This window comes from Phocoena sinus, chromosome 2, assembly GCF_008692025.1.
Source record: "Phocoena sinus isolate mPhoSin1 chromosome 2, mPhoSin1.pri, whole genome shotgun sequence".
NCBI lineage: Eukaryota > Metazoa > Chordata > Mammalia > Artiodactyla > Phocoenidae > Phocoena > Phocoena sinus.
Window position 1 is genome coordinate 145,316,786 of NC_045764.1, and position 21,652 is coordinate 145,338,437.

The 21,652-nt window shown below is 39.2% G+C and overlaps 1 protein-coding gene across 2 annotated transcripts in view; it reads left to right on the forward strand.

The window, feature by feature from the left end:
• Positions 1 to 21,652, forward strand: part of EXD2 (exonuclease 3'-5' domain containing 2) — a 97,510-nt gene that overhangs the window by 32,310 nt on the left and 43,548 nt on the right. Inside the window, exon 1 of one of the 2 annotated variants that reach the window (XM_032623681.1) lies at positions 3,081 to 3,179. The exons of the other annotated variant lie outside the window; for it this stretch is intronic. The gene's annotated coding sequence lies outside the window, so the exon portion shown is untranslated. Of the gene's footprint in view, positions 1 to 3,080; positions 3,180 to 21,652 lie in introns of those variants that run through there. 2 annotated transcript variants of the gene reach the window in all.

The window sequence follows — 21,652 nt, forward strand, 5'->3', positions numbered from 1 at the left end:
ATTTCTTATATCTCTGCTGTATTTTGTTATGTTCCCCCTTCTAATCCTAGTATTATTTATTTGTTGTTATTTCTCTTCTATCTGGATCAATCTCACAGAACTTTTTTCATTAGTGTTTTCAAAGATCTAACCTTAGTTTTGTTGGCCATATGAATAACATCTTTTTCTATTATATTAATTTATTCTCTGATTTTTGTTATCCTCTTCCTTCTAGTATTTTGGATGTATTCTTTTGTTTTTTTCTAATGTATTACCTGATCACTTATGTAATTGATTTTTAGTCTTTCTTATTTTCTAGTGTAAAAAGCATATAACGTTATCAATTTACATGAATCCTATAAATTTTCATATAGGTATAGTATTTATTATTCTCAAATCTAATATTATAAATTTCCATTGGGATTTCTTTTCTGAGCTTTAAATTACTAAGATTTTTTTAAAAAAAAATTCTCCAGGGGCTTCCCTGGTGGTGCAGTGGTTGAGAGTCCGCCTGCCGATGCAGGGGACAGGGTTCATGCCCCAGTCCGGGAAGATCCCACATGCCGCGGAGCGGCTGGGCCTGTGAGCCATGGCCGCTAAGCCTGCACGTCTGGAGCCTGTGCTCTGCAACTGGAGAGGCCACAACAGTGGGAGGCCCGTGTACCAGAAAAAAAAAACCAAATTCTCCAAATATATGGAGTTTTAAAAACAATCATTTTATTACTGATTTCTAACTTAATTGTAATGTGGTCAGAAAATGAGATCCGTATGATAGCATTTTTTTTTCAGTATGTAGAAAGTTGCTCAATGGCCTAAATTAAAATTAATTTTCTTAAATCTTTGTTTTTAAAGTATGTGTGTGCTTAAAATACTGGGTGTAGAGTTTATACATGTTCCTTAGTAAATGTTAATTAATAGTGTTGGAGACAATCCTGCAATCACTGGTGAGTCTTGGATGTCTTTTCATATTTAAGAGTGCTATAGGCTGAATGTTTTGTGTCCCTTCAAAATTCATATGTTGAAAACTAACTCCCAACATAATGGTATCAGGAGGCAGAGGCCTTTGAGAAGTGATTAGGTCATGAGGGTGGAGCCCTCATGATTGGGATTAGTGCCTTATAAAAGAGGCCCAAGAGGACTTCCCAGTGATTAAGACTGCATCCTTCCAATGCAGGGGATGCAGGTTCAATCCCTGGTTGGGGAACTCAGATCCCACATGCTGTGTGGTCTGTAAAAAAAAAAAAAAAAAAGAAAGCCCAAGAGAGCTCCCTACCCTTGGTTAAGTGAGGACACAGTGAAAAGACAGCTGTCTATAAACCAGGAAGTAGGCACTCACCAGACAATAAATCTGTCAGCACATAGATCATGGACTGTGAGAAATAAATTTCTGTTGTTTACAAGCTACCCAGTCAATGGTATTTTGTTATTACAGTCCAAAGGGACTAAGACAGAGTGAGTACTAAAAAGTTGACTGGAAATTATTTATGCATAGATGGGGCTTGTTGACTGGGCCTTAAATGTAGGGTGATTGCTTATGGATGTAGACAGTTTATTATGGGATCCCTCAAATGATATATCCTTCCATTCTAATAATTTCTGTCCTCTAAAATTATACTGATATTTGTTTGGCTGCTATTATTGCTTCTCCTGTTCTTTTTCTTCTTTGGGCTTATAAACTTTTCACTCCTTTATTTTCATTAAAAAAAAAAACCCAAAGAAACCCCCCCCAAAAACCCATCACTTTTTATTGATGTATGTATGCATTCAGAAAACCAACATAAATATGCAACCTGAACACACATGTAAACCAGCACTCAGATTAAGAAACAGAACATTATTAGCACTTCAAGAACCTCCCCATGTTCTCTTCCAGAGTCACTGCTCCACTAAGAATAATCACTACATTTGTTACCCAACCATACTTGGGTCCGCTCACCTGCGCATAGTAAAGCCAATCTACTGACACTGGATTGTGGTGTAGGAAAGTGCAGCATTTATTGCAAGACACCAAGCAAGGGTCCAGGCAGCTAGGGCTCAAAAGAGCTGAACTTCCTGATGGCTTTCAGGGAAAGGTTTTTTTTTTTTTTTTTTTTTTTGCGGTATGCGGGCCTCTCACTGTTGTGGCCTCTCCCATTGCGGAGCACAGGCTCCGGACGCGCAGGCCCAGCGGCCATGGTTCACGGGCCCAGCCACTCCGTGGCATGCGGGATCCTCCCGGACCGGGGCACGAACCGGTATCCCCTGCATCGGCAGGAGGACTCTCAACCACTGCGCCACCAGGGAAGCCCCAGGGAAAGGTTTTTAAAGACAGGGTGTGGGAAAGGGGTTGTGGGTGTGAGTGATCAGCTCGTGGACATTCTTCAGATGGGTTGGTGATGAGGTACTAATAATACTACTGTCTCATGAGGTTATGAATATTAAATGAGGCAAAATATGTAAAACATTTTGCAAAGTTCCTAGCACACTGTGATCACAGTCATCAAATGGCGGCTATTATTATCCCTTATACTGTTTATGCACGTCTCATTTCTCCTATTTTACACATTCTATGACAAAGCAACAGCACATAGCACACATTAGCTGCCTCACAAATAACAGTTGCTGATAAAGACTGGGTGAATGAAAGTTTTTAAATATAAATGGAAGGTATTGTGGTTATTGTTATAAAAGATGGGATAAATTATTATAATGGCTATAGTATAAAATGTGCTGCTAATGAGGAATACATTATTTAAACAAGTGTCTCTTCTATTTACCTTCATCATTTAACAGTTAAGAATATCTATGCAGTGGAGAAACATTCCTGGAGCTAATTAGTAAGGACAGTTAGATGTCCCAGATTGCATTTGTAAGGGTTCCAGAGGCTTCTTTCTTTAAAACCAAAACAAACAAAAATATCACCTGGAAACAAAAACAAAAACACCACTTATCTGAAAAGATGTTAAGGTTTTCCAATTTTAACAAATCTTTTGTTCAGCAGTGGAGAAACTCGGGAGGCACCACCTGCCCCCAACTGCTTCCGTACAAGATGGCGTCGTCCATTTGTACACCCTGACTGGGGTTGTCCCTTCAGCCCGTCACAGGACCGGAAGTGGTTTCGGTCCTAGTGGATCCGGGTGGGTGCGCGCAGGTGGCCACAGAGGTTCCAGGTCTTCAATGTGAGGCGCCGCAGGTGTTCCCGGTGGGGTCCAGGGCCGCAGGTAAGCGAGGATCAGGGGCGGGCGAGGCTCTTCTCCAGACTTGTGCGAGTAGCGGAGGGGGTTTCCAGCGCGGATTGAGGAGAGGGCTCAGGAAGCTGGCGATGTCACCGTGTGCGGGGGCGACTGCTTGCGGGGACCTCGTTTTCCCCAAGCGACTTGGCCCTGCCCCTCTCCCCGCCCCGCTCGCCCGTTGCGGGGGCGGTTCAGCACCCAGGTGCGCTCCGAGGGCTGTCATCTCGGTCCGCGGCCTCCCACGCCCTTCCCTCGGCGCCTCCTCGGACCCCCTTTTGCTCTCTATAGGAGTATATACCAAACCTTCGTGGCTTCTTTTTTTTAAATTTTAATTTAATTTATTTTTTATACAGCAAGTGCTTATGTTATCCATTTTATACATATTAGTGCATATATGTCAATCCCCGTCTCCCAATTCACCCCACCACCACCCGCCCCTCGCCTTCGTGGCTTCTTGACCCAATTCTTAGGCACCGCTCGCAGCACCTGGCAACTGCTTGGGCGCTGCGTGTTGCACGCGTCCACAGTTACAGTTTGGTCCCCTCCATTCGTCCCCCGCCCCCATTGTTACCGCCTCTTTCCTCTCAGACCACACCCGTTGCTCCGGGCCTTGCTGGGAGCCACCTCCTTCCCTTTTCGCATCCCTGGAATAGAGCAGAACCAGAACGTTAATGATTATTTATTACAAAATTGATATCTGCTCGTTTAAATATAAACGAAACCCAAACCTTTATAAACTTTTAATATATTAATGGACGCAAACTCCCTTAGATACCCATTCCTTGAAAACACTATAACGTATTTTTTTAGTTTCATTGCAAGGGTAGAAAGAACAGTACTGAAAGGTTTTGTTAATATCGAAGTTACGAGGTACGAGAGAAAAGAGGTTTAAGAAGGGGAAGGAATTATAAATTTTGGTCAAGTTGAGTTTGTTTTAAAAAATGTATTTATTCTGTATTTATTTTGGTTGTAGTCCATGCATACAATCATATCAGAAATTTAAAATAGATCCTCTTTGACCTATCTCTTTACATCTCCATCTTTTCTTCTTTAATCTCTTGACCCCAGGTAAAAACTGTTATCAGTTTGGGGTGTTTTTTCTATTTCTTTGTCTTTACATTTATTGATATGTGTTTGTACATATAAGTATGTAAGGTTTTGTGTTAAACTTTTACAAATGTGGCATATTGTACCTCTTCAACAACTAGGGTCTTGGAACTTTCTCTTTGTCAATATGTAGACATCTAGCGTATTCGTTCTACCTGCTCTGTACATTTCAGAGTGTGTTAAGATCCCATTGTATGTGAGATACCATAGGTTGCTTACAGTTTTTCACCATTAGGCACAGTGTCGCAGAGAATATCCTTACACCTGCGTCTGTGTGCTTGTGTGAGCGTTTGTCAAGGATAGAAACCTGCAGGTGGAATCAGTGGGTAGGAGGGTGTGGACGTTTAATGCCAAACTGCCCAACAGTGTATAATCATACCTATTTCCCCAGCTCTTTTAAACACTTGATGGTATCAGTCTTTTTTACTTTTGCCAACCTGATGGGTGGAAAATGACTCTAATTTGGTGTTTTAATTTGTATTTCCCTAGTCATTGGTGAGATTGAGCATCTCTTCATGATTGTTGGCTGTTTGTATTACCTCTTTTGAGAAATGTCTCATTTCTATTGGGTTGTCTTTTTTTTTTTTTTTTTTTGCGGTACGCGGGCCTCTCACTGTTGTGGCCTCTCCCGTCGCGGAGCACAGGCTCCGGACGCGCAGGCTCAGCGGCCATGGCTCACAGGGCCAGCCGCTCCACGGCACGTGGGATCCTCCCGGACCGGGACACGAACCCGCGCCCCCCGCATCGGCAGGCGGACTCCCAGCCACTGCGCCACCAGGGAAGCCCTTGGGTTGTCTTTTATATATGGTAGTGTTTTATATATTCAGGATATTAATCTTTTATCATTCATATATGTTTGAAATATTTATTCCCAACATACTGCATTTTAAAGTTGTTACTTACCTTTTAACCATAGAGCATCTTTGTAGAACAAAAGTTGTAAATTTTATGTTTAAATGTATCAGTCTTTTACTATGTGTGTTTTGTATTTTGTGGCTTTCATTCCTTATCCCAGTGGTTCTCAAATGGGAGCTATTTTGCTTTCTAGGAGCAACTTGGCAATGTCACGAGACATTTTTTGGTTGTCATCTAGTGGGTAGAAGCCAGGGATGATGTTAAACATCCTACAATGCACAGAAAAGCCCCTATAACAAAGAATTTTTCTGGCCTAAAATGTCAGTAGTGCTGAGGTTGAAAAACCGTGTTCTACCTTGAAGCAGAGTTTTCTCTTATGAGTATGTTTTCTCCTGTAAGTTGTTATATGGTAGAGTTTTTCTCTAATTCCTGTGTGAGTGTGTTTGAGTGTGTGTGTGTGAGAGAGAGAGAGAGAGAGAGAGAGAGAAAATGGTGTGTGCCTTACTCTTTCCAAACAATGTCACTCTGAATATCAGTCCATTCTTGACCCACTAATCTAAAATGACGCATTTATCATGTACTAATTTCTCACCCACATAGTGTCTGTTTCTGGACTCTCTTCTGTTCTATGTCCTAATTTTCTATTTTGCTGGACCAATACCATAACATTCTATGTCAAATATATATTATACTTTGATATCTAGTAGTGTAAATAGTCCTCATGATTATTTTTATTGTTATTTTATTAGACGTCATATACTTTATCAGCTCACATACTCATTATTTAATCAGTGTTTTGGTGGTAGTCTTACAATTTATTTTCCAGATTAATTTTAGAATCAGCTTGTCAAGTACTTTTTTTGTTTTTTTTTTTGTTTTGTTTTGTATTGTTTTGGCTGCATTGGGTCTTTGTTGCTGTGTGTGGGCTTTCTCTAGTTGTGGCGAGCAGGGGCTACCCTTCATTGCGGTGCATGGGCTTCTCATTGCAGTGGCTTCTCTTGTTGTGGAGCACGGGCTCTAGGCACGGGGACTTCAGTAGTTATGGCACGCAGCCTCGGTAGTTGTGGCACACGGGCTCAGTAGTTGCGGCTCACAGGCTCTAGAGTGCAGGCTCAGTAGTTGTGACGCATGGGCTTAATTGCTCCGTGGCACATGGGATCTTCCTGGACCAGGGATCAAACCCGTGTCCCTGCACTGGCAGGTGGATTCTTAACCACTGCGCCACGAGGGAAGTCCTCAAGTAGTTTTTTTTTTAAGTGGCTTTATTGAGATGTAATTCACATAATTTGTTGTTTAAAGTGTACAATTCAGTGATTTTTAGTATATTCACAATTATGCAGCCACTACAACCTAAATTTAGAACATTTTTATCATCCCCCAAAGAATCCCATACCTATTAGCAGTCACTCCCCTTCCCATTCCCCAGCACCCTAGCCCTAGAGAGCCACTAATCTTTCTGCCTTTATAGATCTAAATATTTTGTATAAATGGAATCATACAATTTGTGGTATTTTGTGATTGGCTTCTTTCATTTAGCATAATGTTTTCAAGGTTCACCCATGTTGTAGCATGTGTCAGTACTCATTCCTTTTTATTGGTGAATAAAATTGTATCATATGGTGTATTTGTTTCCTAGGGATACGGTATTGAAGTAACACAAACTGGGTGGCTTAAAATAACAACTGTATTCTCTCACAGCCCTGGAGGCTATAAAGTCCAAAATCAAGGGGTCAGCAGGACTGTGCTCTCTCTGAGGGCTCTAGGGGAGGATCCTTTCTTGCCTCTTTCTAGCTTCTGGTGGTTGCCAGCAATCCTTGGCATTCTTTGGCATTCCTTGGCTGCAACTGTGTAACTACAACTTCTGCCTCTGTTTTCTTCACATGGCCTTCATCCCAGAGTGTCTATCTTCACATCGTAATTCTCTCTGTGCAAGTCTGTCTCTGCGTCTCTTCTCCCCTTCATGTAGGACACCAGTTATATTGAATTAAGGGCCCACTCTACTCCAGCAGGACCTCATTTTAACTTAATTAGGTATGCAAAGGCCTTTTCCAAATAAAGTCACATTTGTAGGTAATGGGGGTGAGGACTTTTAGCATATCTTTTGGGGGAACACAATTCAACCCATAACATTATGGATATGCTATATTTTATTTATCCATTCATGAGCTGATGGACATTTGGTTTGTTTCCAGTTTTTGGCTATTATGAATAATGCTGCTATGAACTATTGGGCGGACATGCGCTTTCATTCCTCTTGGATATATACTTAGGAGTGGAATTGCTAGGTCATACGGCAACTCTATGTTTAATCATTTGAGGAACTCCCAGATTATCTTCCAAAGCAGCTGTACTATTTTCTGTCAACATCAGCAATGTATGAGAGTTCTAATTTCTCCATATTATTGCCAGTACTTATTAGCTGTCTTTTTAATCAGAGCCATCCTCATGGGTGTGAAGTAGTATCTCATTGTGCTTTTGATTTGCATTTCCCTAATACCTAATGATGTTGAGCATCTTTTCATGTGCTTATTGGCCATTTGTATATCTTCTTTGAAGAAATGTCTATTCAGATTCTTGCCTGTTTTAAATTGGTTTCTTTGTCTTTTTATTATTGAGTTATGAGTTTTTAAAATTTATTTTATTAAAAAAATTTTGGGGGTCTGTGTTGGCTCTTCTTTGCTGCCCATGGGCTTTCTCTAGTTGCAGTGAGCAAGAGCTACTCTCTGTTGTGGTGCGCGGGCTTCTCATTGCGGTGGCTTCTCTTGTTGCAGAGCATGGGCTCTAGGCGTGTAGGCTTCAATAGTTGCAGCATGCAGCTCAGTAGTTGCAGCACGTGGGCTCAGTAGTAGCGGCATGTGGGCTCTAGAGAGCAGGCTCAGTAGTTGTGGCACATGGGCTTAGTTGTCCCATGGCATGGCATGTGGAATCTTTCTGGACCAGGGATTGAACTCGTGTCCCTGCGTTGACAGACAGATTCTTAACCATTGCGCCAACAGAGAAGTCCCATAAGAGTTTTTTATATAGTCCAGATACATGCCCTTATGAGATCTATGACTAGCAAATATTTTCTCCCATTCCATGGGTTTTTTCACTTTTTTGATGGTCAATTCATTTTTTTGTTTCTTTGTTTTTTTGTTTTTATTTCCATTACTCTAGGAGGGGGATCAGAAAAGATCTTGCTGGGATTTATGTCAAAGAGTGTTCTTCCTATGTTTTCCTCTAAGAGTTTCATAGTGTCCCATCTTACATTTAGGTCTCTAACCCATTTTGAGTTTATTTTTGTGTACGGTGTTAGGGAGTGTTCTAATTTCATTCTTTTACATGCGCTGTCCAGTTTTCCCAGCACCACTTATTGAAGAGACTGTCTTTTCTCCAGTGTATATCCTTGCTTCCTTTGTCATAGATTCGTTGACCATAGGTGTGTGGGTTTTTCTCTGGGCTTTCTATCCTGTTCCATTGATCTGTATTTCTCTTTTTGTGCCAGTACCATATTGTCTTGATTACTGTGGCTTTGTAGTATAGTCTGAAGTCAGGGAGTCTGATTCCTCCAGCTCTGTTTTTTTCCCTCAAGACTGCTTTGGCTATTTGGGGTCTTTTGTTTCTCCATACAAATTTTAAGATTTTTGGACTTCCCTGTTGGCGCAGTGGTTGGGAGTCCACCTGCTGATACAGGGGATATGGGTTCGTGCCCCGGTCTGGGAGGATCCCACATACCACGGATCGGCTGGGCCTGTGAGCCATGGCCGCTGAGCCTGCACGTCTGGAGCCTGTGCTCTGCAATGGGAGAGGCCACAACAGTGAGAGGCCCACGTACCACAAAAAAAATAAATAAATAAAAATTTTAAGATTTCTTGTTCTAGTTCTGTAAAAAATGCCATTGGTAATTTGATAAGGATTGCATTGAATCTGTAGATTGCTTTGGGTAGTATAGTCATTTCCCCAATATTGATTCTTCCAATCCAAGAACATGGTATATCTCTCCATCTGTTTCTATAATCTTTAATTTCTTTCATCAGTGTCTTATAGTTTTCTGCATACAGGTCTTTTGTCTCCCTAGGTAGATTTATTCCTAGGTATTTTATTCTTTTTGTTACAATGGTAAATGGGAGTGTTTCCTTAATTTCTCTTTTAGATTTTTCATCATTAGTGTATAGGAATGCAAGAGATTTCTGTGCATTATTTTGTATCCTGCAACTTTACCAAATTCATTGATTAGCTCTAGTAGTTTTCTGGTGGCATCTTTAGGATTCTCTGTGTATAGTATCATGTCATCTGCCAACAGTGACAGATTTACTTCTTCCTTTCCAATTTGTATTCCTTTTATTTCATTTTCTTCTCTGATTGCCAGGCCTAGGACTTCCAAAACTATGTTGAATAATAGTGGTGAGAGTGGACATCCTTGTCTTGTTCCTGATCTTAGAGGAAATGCTTTCAGTTTTTCACCATTGAGAATGATGTTTGCTGTGGGTTTGTCGTATATGGCCTTTATTATATTGAGGTAGATTCCCTGTATGCCCACTTTCTGGAGAGTTTTTATCATAAGTTGTGTTGAATTTTGTCAAAAGCTTTTTCTGCATCTGTTGAGATGATCATATGGTTTTTTTTCTTCAATTTGTTAATGTGGTGTATCACATGGATTGATTTGCATATATAGAAGAATCCTTGCATCCCTGGGATAAATCCCACTTGCTCATGGTGTATGATCCTTTTAATGTGTTGTTGGATTCAGTTTGCTGGTATTTTGTTGAGGATTTTTGCATATATATTAATCAGTGATATTGGTCTGTAATTGTCTTTTTCTCTACTATCTTTGTCTGGTTTTGGTATCAGGGTGATGGTGGCCTCATAGAATGAGTTTGGGAGTGTTCCTTCCTCTGCAATTTTTTGGAATAGTTTGAGAAGGATGGGTGTTAGCTCTTCTCTAAATGTTTGATAGAATTCACCTGTGAAGCCATCGGGTCCTGGACTTTTGTTTGTTGGAAGATTTTAAATCACAGTTTCAATTTCATTACTTGTGATTGGTCTGTTCATATTTTGTATTCCTTCCTGGTTCAGTCTTGGAAGGTTATACCTTTCTAAGAATTTGTCCATTTCTTCCACATTGCCCATTGTATTGGCATAGAGTTGCTTGTAGTAGTCTCTTAGGATGCTTTGTATTTCTGCGGTGTCTGTTGTAACTTCTCCTTTTTCATTTCTAATATTCTTGATTTGAGTCCTCTCCCTCTTTTTCTTGATGAGTCTGGCTAATGGTTTATCAATTTTGTTTATCTTATCAGAGAACCAGCTTTTAGTTTTATTGATCTTTGCTATTGTTTTCTTTGTTTCTATTTCATTTATTTCTGATCTGATCTTTATGATTTCTTTCCTTCTGCTAACTTTGGGTTTTGTTTGTTCTTCTTTCTCTAGTTCCTTTAGGCGTAAGGTTAGATTGTTTATTTGAGATTTTTCTTGTTTCTTGAGGTAGGCTTGTATTGCTATAAACTTCTCTCTTAGAACTGCTTTTGCTGCATCCCATAGGTTGTGGATCATCGTGTTTTCATTCTCATTTGTCTCTAGGTATTTTTTGATTTCCTCTTTGATTTCTTCAGTGATCTCTTGGTTATTTAGTAACGTATTGTTTAGCCTCCATGTGTTGTGTTTTTTACGGTTTTTTTCCCCTGTAATTGATTTCTAATCTCATAGCGTTGTGGTCAGAAAAGATGCTTGATATGATTTCAATTTTGTTAAATTTACTGAGGCTTGATTTGTGACCCAAGATGTGATCTATCCTGGAGAATGTTCTGTGCGCACTCAAGAAGAAGTGTAATCTGCTCTTTTTGGGTGGAATGTGCTATAACTATCAATTAAATCTATCTGGTCTATTGTGTCATTTAAAGCTTGTGTTTCCTTATTAATTTTCTGTTTGGATGATCTGTCTGTTGGTGTAAGTGAGGTGTTAAAGTCCCCCAATATTATTGTGTTACTGTCTATTTCCTCTTTTATAGCTGTTAGCAGTTGCCTTATGTATTGAGGTGCTCCTATGTTGGGTGCATATAGATTTATAATTGTTATATCTTCTTCTTGGATTGATCCCTTGATCATTATGTAGTGTCCTTCCTTGTCTCATTTAACATTCTTTATTTTAAAGTCTATTTTATCTGATATGAGTATTGCTACTCCAGCTTTCTTTTGATTTCATTTGCATGTAATATCTTTTCCCATCCCCTCACTTTCAGTGTGTATGTGTCTCTAGGTCTGAAGTGGGTCTCTTGTAGACAGCATATATATGGGTCTTGTTTTTGTATCCATTCAGCAAGCCTGTGTCTTTTGGTTGGAGCACTTAATCCATTCACGTTTAAGGTAATTATTGATATGTATGTTCCTATGACCATTTTCTTAATTGTTATGGGTTTGATTTTTAGGTCCTTTTCTTCTGTTGTGTTTCCCTCTTAGAGAAGTTCCTTTAGCATTTGTTGTAGTGCTGGTTTTGTGGTGCTGAATTCTCTTAGCTTTTGCTTGTCTGTAAAGCTTTTGATTTCTCTGTGGAATCTGAATGAGATCCCTTGCTGGGTAGAGTAATCTTGATTGTAGGTTCTTCCCTTTCATCACTTTAAATATATCATGCCACTCCCTTCTGGCTTGTAGAGTTTCTGCTGAGAAATCAGCTGTTAACCTTGTGGGAGTTCCCTTGTATGTTATTTGTCATTTTTCCCTTTTTGCTTTCAGTAATTTTTCTTTGTGTTTAATTTTTGTCAATTTGATTACTATGTGTCTCAGCATGTTTCTCCTTGGGTTTATCCTGCCTGGGACTCTCTGCACTTCCTGGACTTGGGTGGCTATTTCTTTTCCCAAGTTAGGGAACTTTTTGACTATAATCTCTTCAAATATTTTCTCAGGTCCTATCTCTCTCTCTTCTCCTTCTGGAACCCCTGTAATGCGAATGTTGTTGCATTTGATGTTGTCCCAGAGGTTCCTTAGGCTGTCTTAATTTATTTTCATTCTTTTTTCTTTATTCTGTTCTGTGGCCGTGAATTCCACCATTCTCTCTTCCAGGTCACTTATCTGTTCTTCTGCCTCAGTTATTCTGCTATTGATTCCTTCTAGTGTAGTTTTCATTTCAGTTATTATATTGTTCATCTCTGTTTGTTTGTTCTTTAATTCTTCTAGGTGTTTGTTCTTTAATTCTTCTAGGTCTTTGTTAAACATTTCTTGCATCTTCTCGATCTTTGCCTCCATACTTTTTCTGAGGTCCTGGATCATCTTCACTATCATTATTCTGAATTCTTTTTCTGGAGGGTCGCCTACCTCCACTTCATTTAGTTGTTTATCTGGGGTTTTATCTTATTCCTTCATCTGGTGCAGAGCCCTCTGCCTTTTCATCTTGTCTATCTTTCTGTGATGTGGTTTGTGTTCCACAGGCTGCAGGATTGTAGTTCTTGCTTCTGCTGTCAGTTCATTTTTTTAAACTTTTTTAAAAATTAAGTTTGCATTTGATTTACTACATTATTTTGAGTATTTGAGTAAAACAATCTCTTGTTTATTAAAGAAAAATAGGGTAATTATCATACCTTCTGTAGAGAGTTGTTGAAAAGATTAAATGAGTCATGTATATATGAATATACATGAGTATGCATGTAAAGAGCCTGGCACATTATATGTGCTCTGTAAGTGACAGCTGCTATAATATATCTGTGCTCTTCAAGTCTTCTTCTGTATCTTCAGTAAAGCTTTCTGTTTTTCTTCATATTGATCTTGAACATTTCTTGTTGAGTTTACACCTAGGTTTGTTTGTGTGTACATGTGGTTGTTGTTTAAATACATGTGGCTTGTGGGACTTCCCTCGTGGCACAGTGGTTATGACTCTGTGCTCCCAACGCAGGGGGCCTGGTTTTGATTCCTGTTCAGGGAACTAGATCCCACATGCATGCTGCAACTAAGAGTTTGCAACTAAGGAGGGCTCGAGCTGCAACTAAGGACCCCACGTGCTGCAAGTAAGACCTGGAGCAACTAACTAACTAAATAAATAAATAAAACAAAAAACATGTGGCTTGTAGTTTTAAAACAGCTTATATTGCTATGGGATTTTCTTCATATTGTTATAATGGGTATGGAAAGCTATTGATTTTATATTCATCAAACTTTCAAAATTTTAAGTTGTAAAAGTTGTGACTTGTTTACTAATCCAGGTGATTCCAATACTGCCATTCTGTTAAGAGCTATTCTTTTCCATTCTGCCTTCTTCTGCCCTGATTTGGATCTTCTTTCCCTCTTGGCCGTGCTATTGTGAGTCTTCTAACAGGTCTCCTTGCCTCTAGCCTTGCCCACCTGCAGTCCAGCACCCACACTGCCACCATGGTGTTCTTTGAAATAGGAGCCTGAACTTGTCACTTCCCTTATAAGTCTGTTATTGGCTCTCCATTACCTATAAGGTTTTATCTTTCAGGGTAATAGAAGGCTCCTCACAACTTGACCTGTATCTACTCCTTCTCGCATCATCCCTCTCTGTTTCCTTACTTGCACATTGGGCTCTAGCACAGCGCTATCCAGTAGAAATATAATGTGAGCCCCATAAATCATTTAAAGCTTTCTAGTAGCCACATTAAAAGTATAAAAAGAAACAGGTGAACTTAATTTTAACCGGTTTTATTTAACCCAGTATATCCAAAATATTATTTCAACGTAAGATGTAAAAAATCGGGAATTCCCTGGCAGTCCAGTGGTTAGGACTCTGCGCTTCCAGTGCAGGGGGCACAGGTTTGATCCCTGGTCAGGGAATTAAGATCCTGCAAGCCATGTGGCACGGCAAAAAAAAAAAAAAGATATAAAAAATCAATATGGAATTAATAAAGATAGAAAGTATAATAGAGGTTACCAAGAGTTGGGGGAGGGAGGAATGGAAAGTTATTGTTTAATGGGTACAGAGTTTGTTTGGGATGATGAAGTAGTTCTAGAAATGGATAGTGGTGATGGTTGCACAACCTTGTGAATGCAGTTATGCTACTGAATGTTACACTTAAAAGTGATTAAAATGGTAAATTTTGTGTTATGTATGTTTTACTACAATAAAAAAAAGTCACCTTAAAATATCAATATAGAAATTATCAGTAAGATATTTTTTACTTTTTTTAAAGAGTAATTCTTCAAAATTCGGTATTTTACACTTGCAGTATGTGTTAAATTTGCTTGTACTCTTTCACGAGTACCACGATGCTTCGTGCCTTTTGTGTCCTTACGTGCTATTCCCTCTGCCTTGCGCACCTGGAGAATGTTTGCTCATTTTTTAACACCAGTACCAGTCTCAGTGTTCATCCCTCTCAGCGAGTGTTTCTCTTAATAATCCCCTTACTCTTCCCTCTTTGCCATCCCTGTACTTGTGTGTGCTTCTGTTGTTGGTGTTTCCTCACCAAATTGCAGCTTGTTCAATACATGCATTTCTCCTTTTCTGAATCCTGCATTTTTGAAAGCAGCTTGTGCCATTTAACTCTTTTTACCCAAAGTCTAACACAATGTCTGGTTTATTGAAAGTGCTATTTACATGTTTGCTGAATGAATCCCTTGGCTAGGAAAAAACCCACACAAAATCTCTCCATATAAAAATGAATTAGTAAGTTTTTTGAATGTTGCCGACAGTTCCCTCATATGGAGGTACCCCACTTGCTCCTTCAATTTCTCTGTGAGGCCTTTCTTTTTCTCAGGTCACACATGATAAAGAATAAGTAGGAACCTGATAGCCTGGGAATTCTAGATCTGAGGGAGCCCTTCTCAATGGAAGCAAATCAATAATACTTTGTTTTTTCAACTTTTCTACTGTAACGTAACCTCATTTTAGTGTTATTAAACATGGAGATAGTTTGAAATACAAAAATAAATTTGAAAAATGAATTAATAAAAACATGTTAGATGCTGTTATTTTCTTTGAAGACAGAAATTCACTTTTCTATACAAAAACATGTTTAAGTTGGGAGGGAAGGCACAATCAAGATGAAAGTCGATTTCAAAGGGTAAAATGTTTGGCTGAAGCAGACAAGAGGAAATTTAGAAGAAAGAAATGTAAAATTTTGGATTTAACTGCAACGTATAAATTACAAGTATATAAAATGGGGAACTCAATATGATTTCAGTGAATTTTAATTTACCACAAACTCTATGAGGGTCGGTGTGATTCTGCTATTCAAAAACCTATCATTTCATCCATCATTAATAAAATATAGGGTCCAGACCCTGGGAAGTAATAGTACCAATGTAGTCCACATCAATTAGAACATGTCTCAAGTTTTGAATACAGACCTGGGTGCCACATTTAAGAGATACCTTGACAAGCTTGGAGCCATTCCGAAAGATCTGGCCATAATGGCAAGTGGTCTATAAACTAGGTCACGGGAAGCTGATTGGGTTAAGTAAAATGTACTAAGGGGAGTCATAAGAGCTATCTTCACATATTTCACAAGGTCTAAGGAGGGAGTAAACACTTGTCATTTCAGAGGCCAGACTGAACATCAAAGAGAGCAGTTTCTATGTAGGGAACTTTTACAGAATGCAAGGACTTTTCAACAAAAACTACCTCTTAAGGTGATGAACTCTGTTCCTGGATGTATTCAAGTAGAGATAAAGTCATGATCTGTCAGGATTACCGTGGAAAGAAATCTTGAATTGTGTGAGAGCTGAATTTGGCTTCTAAATTTTAACTCTATGATTCTTTGTTTTCCTTTAATAGTTCTGTGGTTTATAGAACCTCAGTAGTAGTCATAGCTAACATTTATTGAACCCTAATGTGCTAGCCAATATGCTGAGTATTTTGATCATCTTACCTAAGTCTCACAATAATCCTGCATGGTAGGTACTATCCTTCCCATTTTACTGAGGAGGAAACTGAGGCTTAGAGAAGTTCAGTAATTTGCCCAAGTTTATATAGCTAACAATTGGCAGAGGCTGGATTTGAACTCAGGATATTTGACTCTACTTTATCCTCTACTTTATGCTATTCTCTAAACATTTTAACATATTTGTTTAATTCATTAAAATGAGATTTATTTCAAGAATATAATCATATGTCTTAAATGTTAAGTGGGATATTTACTTTGCCTATCTCTAAAAAGCACCACTAAAAAAACTTATTTTTTTCTAATTATGAATATATACATACTCGTATAGAATTTGAAAAATCAAAACTATTTATAACCCTACTACCCTTAGGTAACCATTGTTATCGGTTTGATGTTGTTGTTTTATACAATTTTGTTTTTTAAAGAATGGCAGATCCTTTCAGTCACTGAAGATAGTGAAGCACTGAAAGCTTTGGATCCCCAAGCAAGTCCTTAGCAGGTGTTTTAATCTGTTTGGGCTGCTGTAATAGAATACCACAGACTGGGTGGTTTATAGACAGCAGTTCTCACAGTTCTGGAGGCTAGAAGTCTGAGATCAGATTGCCAGCATGGTTGAGTCCTGATGAGAGTTCTCTTCTGGGCTGCAGACTGCCAACAACATCTTATTGTATCCTTTTATGGCAGAGGTCAGAGAGAAGCAAGGTCTCGTGTGACTTTTTAAGGGCACTAATCCCAGTCACGAGGGTGCCACCCTTTTGACCTCATCTGATCCTAATTACCTTCCAAAGGCCCCACTTTTTAATACCAAAAATTTAGGGTTGTGATTTCCACATGAATTTCAGAGGGACACAAACATTCAGTCTATAACACAAGATTTGATTTTTCTCACTCCTAACCCAGTATTGAACCATACTGCTTCTTTTTTTTTTTTTTTTAATTTTTTTTTTTTTTTTTAATTTTTGGCCGTGTTCGGTCTTCGTTTCTGTGCGAGGGCTTTCTCTAGTTGCGGCGAGCAGCGGCCACTCTTCATCGCGGTGCGCGGGCCTCTCACTGTCGCGGCCTCTCGTTGCGGAGCACAGGCTCCAGACGCGCAGGCTCAGTAGTTGTGGCTCACGGGCCTAGTTGCTCCGCGGCATGTGGGATCTTCTGGGACCAGGGCTCGAACCCGTGTCCCCTGCATTGGCAGGTGGATTCTCAACCACTGTGCCACCAGGGAAGCCCCATACTGCTTCTTTATAGTATGAAGCCTCAATAAGGGGGAAAAAAATTTGTTTCACATGAATAAACGGATTTTTGTAATTTTCATAATTGAATTAGAAATATTTATCATAGGACTTCCCTGGTGGTGCAGTGGTTAAGAATCCGCCTGCCAATGCAGGGGATACGGGTTTGAGCCCTGGTCTGGGAAGATCTCACATGCCATGGAGCAACTAAACCCGTGTGCCACAACTACTGAGCCTGTGCTCTAGAGCCTGCGAGCCACAACTATTGAGCCTGCAAGCCACAACTACTGAAGCCCACGTGCCTAGAGCCTGTGCTCCGCAACAAGAGAAGCCACTGCAATGAGAAACCTGTGCACCACAATGAAGAGTAACCCCCGCTCGCCGCAACTAGAGAAAGCCCGCGCGCAGCAACGAAAACCCAATGCAGCCAAAAATAAATAAATTTATTTATTTATTTAAAAAATATTTATCATAAAATGTTAACATATAGTACCTTGAATTGAGTTTTATTCATTCAATAAATATTTATTGTTATCAGTTCTGTGCTACTTGCTGGAGATACTTATATATAAATGAAGAAACCAGTTAAGGTCCCTATTTTCATGAGGTTTACATTCTAGTGGGAAAGATAGACAATGAATGAACCAGCAGTCATTAATTCTTTAGTTGGGCCAACAGGAGAAAAATCAGAAATATCCCTGAATTTTGACAATTGCATACACTTGTGTAACCCAAGCCTCCATCAAGACATGAAACTTTACCACAGTTCCAGAAAGTTCCTTCATGCCTGAAATGCTCTTCCTTAGAATTTGTCATATCTGGCTTTTTTTGTCATTCAGTGCTCAGCTTAAATGTCTCTTCCCTGTACCCACCTCTCCCAGAGGCAACTATTGTTCATATTTTTTTCTACCATAGATTAGTTTTAGCTGTTCTAGAACTTTATATAAATAGAATTATACAGTATCTCTTTTATATCTGGCTTCTTTCACTCGGTCTAATGTTATTTGAGATTCATCCAGATTGCATGTATCAGTAATAAGTTCCTTTTTATTGCTGGTTAGCATTCCATATAGATATACCACTAGGGCTGTTTCCAGTTTGGGGCTGTTATGAATACAGCTGTAATGAATATTCTTATACAAGTCTTTCTCTGGATATATTTAATTTCTCCAACTTGGGACTCAGAGAACTGTACCAAATCTGACCTCCTTCATCTTCCAGATCTTCATTATGTGGATATTGAGTTTCTCAATCCATCCTCTGTGTCTCTGTTCTTATATTTTCTACCTCTTTATCTCTGTGATGTGTTCTGGGTGACTTCCTCAGATTTATCCTCAATTCGGTAATTTTTTCTCTCTCTCTGTATGTCTGATCTGCTGTTTAACCTGTCTGTTGAGTTTTTAAAAATTTTTAACAGATATTTTTCATACCTAGAAATTATTTTTGTTGCCTCCTGTTCATGTTTGGGATTTTATTTTCCTGAATTTCCCTGGTTGTTACTTTGAAGTCTCTTTCAGATCTCAGTTATAGATATTTTTTTGCTGGCTCTGTGAGCTATTATTATTGATTTTAGGGTTTTGGGTTTTGTTTTGTTTTCATTCGTTTGTGAGCACTCTTCTAGGGAGTGATCTTCTGTGGGAGTCCTGCATGTTTCCTGCATGATAAAACAGTTTTACCATTGCATGATAAAACAGTTTTACCATTGCATGGTAAAACAGTTTTATGATCAGCTCTGCCTGGTTCCAACAGAACTGACCAATTCTAAGCATTTTAGTTTTAGTTTCTTGGCTGAGGGTTTCCTTTTTCAAGGATAATGTGAACTTGGGTCCTTTATCTGTCCAGAGTGCAGGTTTGAGGGGCTGTCCTTTCATGAGGGACTCTGTTCATATTCCTTTTTTTAAATTGAATGAAAGATTCTTTATATTCTATAATACTTTGCAGTTTTCAAAAGTTTCACACACATGATTTCATATAATCCCAAAATAACCCCCTTTTTTCCTCCTACCCCTATATTGCCCCTCCCACTTCCCTCTCCCCGCTGGTAACCACTAGTTTGTTCTCTGTGAGTCTGCTTCTTTCTGTTATATTCACTAGTTTGTGGTATTTTTTAGATTCCACATGTTGGTGATATTATACAGTATTTGTCTTTCTCTGTCTGACTTATTTCACTTTGTGTAATGCCCTCTAAGTTCATCCATGTTGCCGCAATGGTAAATTTTCATTCTTTTTTATGGCTGAGTAGTATTCCTTTGTATATACTGTATCTTTTTTTTTTTTTTTTTTTTTTTTGTGTGTGTGTGTGCTACGCGGGCCTCTCACTGTTGTGGCCTCTCCCGCTGCGGAGCACAGGCTCCGGACGCGCAGGCTCAGCAGCCATGGCTCACGGGCCCAGCCGCTCCGCGGCATGTGGGATCTTCCCAGACTGGGGCACGAACCTGTGTCCCCTGCATCGGCAGGCGGACTCTCAACCACTGCGCCACCAGGGAAGCCCTGTATCTTCTTTTTAAAAAAAATTATTGAAGTATAGTTGATTTACAATGTTATGTTAGTTTCAGGTGTACAGCAAAGTGATTCAAATATATACATCCTTTTTCAGATTCTTTTCCCTTATAGGTTATTACAAAATATTGAGTATATTTTGAGTACTAGGCTATACAGTAGGTCCTTGTTGGTTATCTATTTTATATATAGTAATGTGTATATGTTAATCCCAAACTCCTATTTTATCCCTCCCCCACCTTCCCCTTTGGTAATCATAAGTTTGTTTTCTATGTCTGTGGGTCTGTTTTTGTTTTGTAAATAAGTTCATTTGTGTCATTGTTTTAGATTTCACAATTAAGGGATATCATATGATATTTGTCTTTGTCTGACTTACTTCACTTAGTATGAATCTCTAGGTCCCTCCATGTTGCTGCAAATCGCATTATTTCATTCTTTTTTATGGGTAAGTAATACTGCATTGTGTATATGTACCACGTTTTCTTTATCCATTCATCTGTTGATGGACATTTAGGTTGCTTCCATGTCTTGGCTATTGTAAATAGTGCTGCAACGAACATTGCGGTGCATGTATCTTTTCGAATTAGTGTTTTCGTTTTTGGGGGGTATATACCAAGGAGTGGAATTGCTGGGTCATATGGTAGTTCTATTTTCAGTTTTTTGAGAAACTTCCATTATGTTTTCCACAGTGGCTGCACCAATTTACCTTCCCACCAACAGTGTACAAGGGTTCCCTTTTCTCTGCATCCTCGCCAACATTTGTTGTTTGTGGGTTTTTTTGATGATAGCCATTCTGACAGGTGTGAGAATGTGGTTTTGATTTGCACTTCCCTGATGATTAACGATGTTGAGCATCTTTTCACGTGCCTGCTGGCCATCTGCATTTCCTCTTTGGAAAAATGGCTATTCAGTTCTTCTGCCCACTTTTTAATTGGGTTGTTTGTTTTGTTTTGTTTTTTCATGTTGAATTGTATGAGCTGTTTATATATATTGGATATTAATCCCTTATTGGTCATATCATTTGCAAATATTTTCTCCCATTCAATAGATTGTCTTTTCATTTTGTCAGTGGTTTCCTTTGCTGTGAAAAAGCTTTTTGTTTTTGGCTGTGTTGGATCTTTGTTGCTGCGCACAAGCTTTCTCTAGTTGTGGCGAGTGGGGGCTACTCTTTGTTGTGGTGCACGGGCTTCTCATTGCAGTGGCTTCTCTTGTTGAGAGGAGTGGGCTCTACGCGCGCGGGCTTCAGTAATTGCAGCACACAGGCTCAGTAGTTGTGGCACACAGGACCTAGAGCACACGGGCTTCAGTAGTTGCGGCACGTGGGCTCTAGGGCACCTGGGCTTCAGTAGTTGTGGCGTGTGGGCTCAGCAGTTGTGGCTCATGGGCTTAGTTGCTTTGCGGCATGTGGGATCTTCTTGGACCAGGGATTGAACCCATGTCCCCTGCATTGGCAGGCAGATTCTTAACCACTGCACCACCAGGGAAGTCCCTTTTTTTTCTAAAAAATTTTAAAATATATATTTTTAAATAAAAAAATTTTTTTTTTCTGTGCAAAAGCTTTTACATTTAACTAATTCCTATTAGTTTATTTCTTCTTTTATTTGCTTTAGGAGATGGATCCAAAAAAAGATTGCAATTTATGTCAAAAAGTGTTCTGCTTATGTTTTCTTCTAGGAGTTTTATAGTATCCAGTCTTACATTTAGGTCTTTAATCCATTTTGAGTTTATTTTTGTATGTGATATTAGAGAGTGTTCTAATTTCATTCTTTTACATGTAGCTGTCCAGTTTTCCCAGCACCACCTATTGAAGAGACTGTCTTTTCTCCATTGTATATTCTTGCCTCCTTTGTCATATATTATGTAATCAGAGGTGCATGGGTTTATCTCTGGACTTTCTATCCTGTTCCATAGATTTATATTTCTGTTTTTGTGCCAGTACCATACTGTTTTGATTACTCTAGGTTTGTAGTATAGT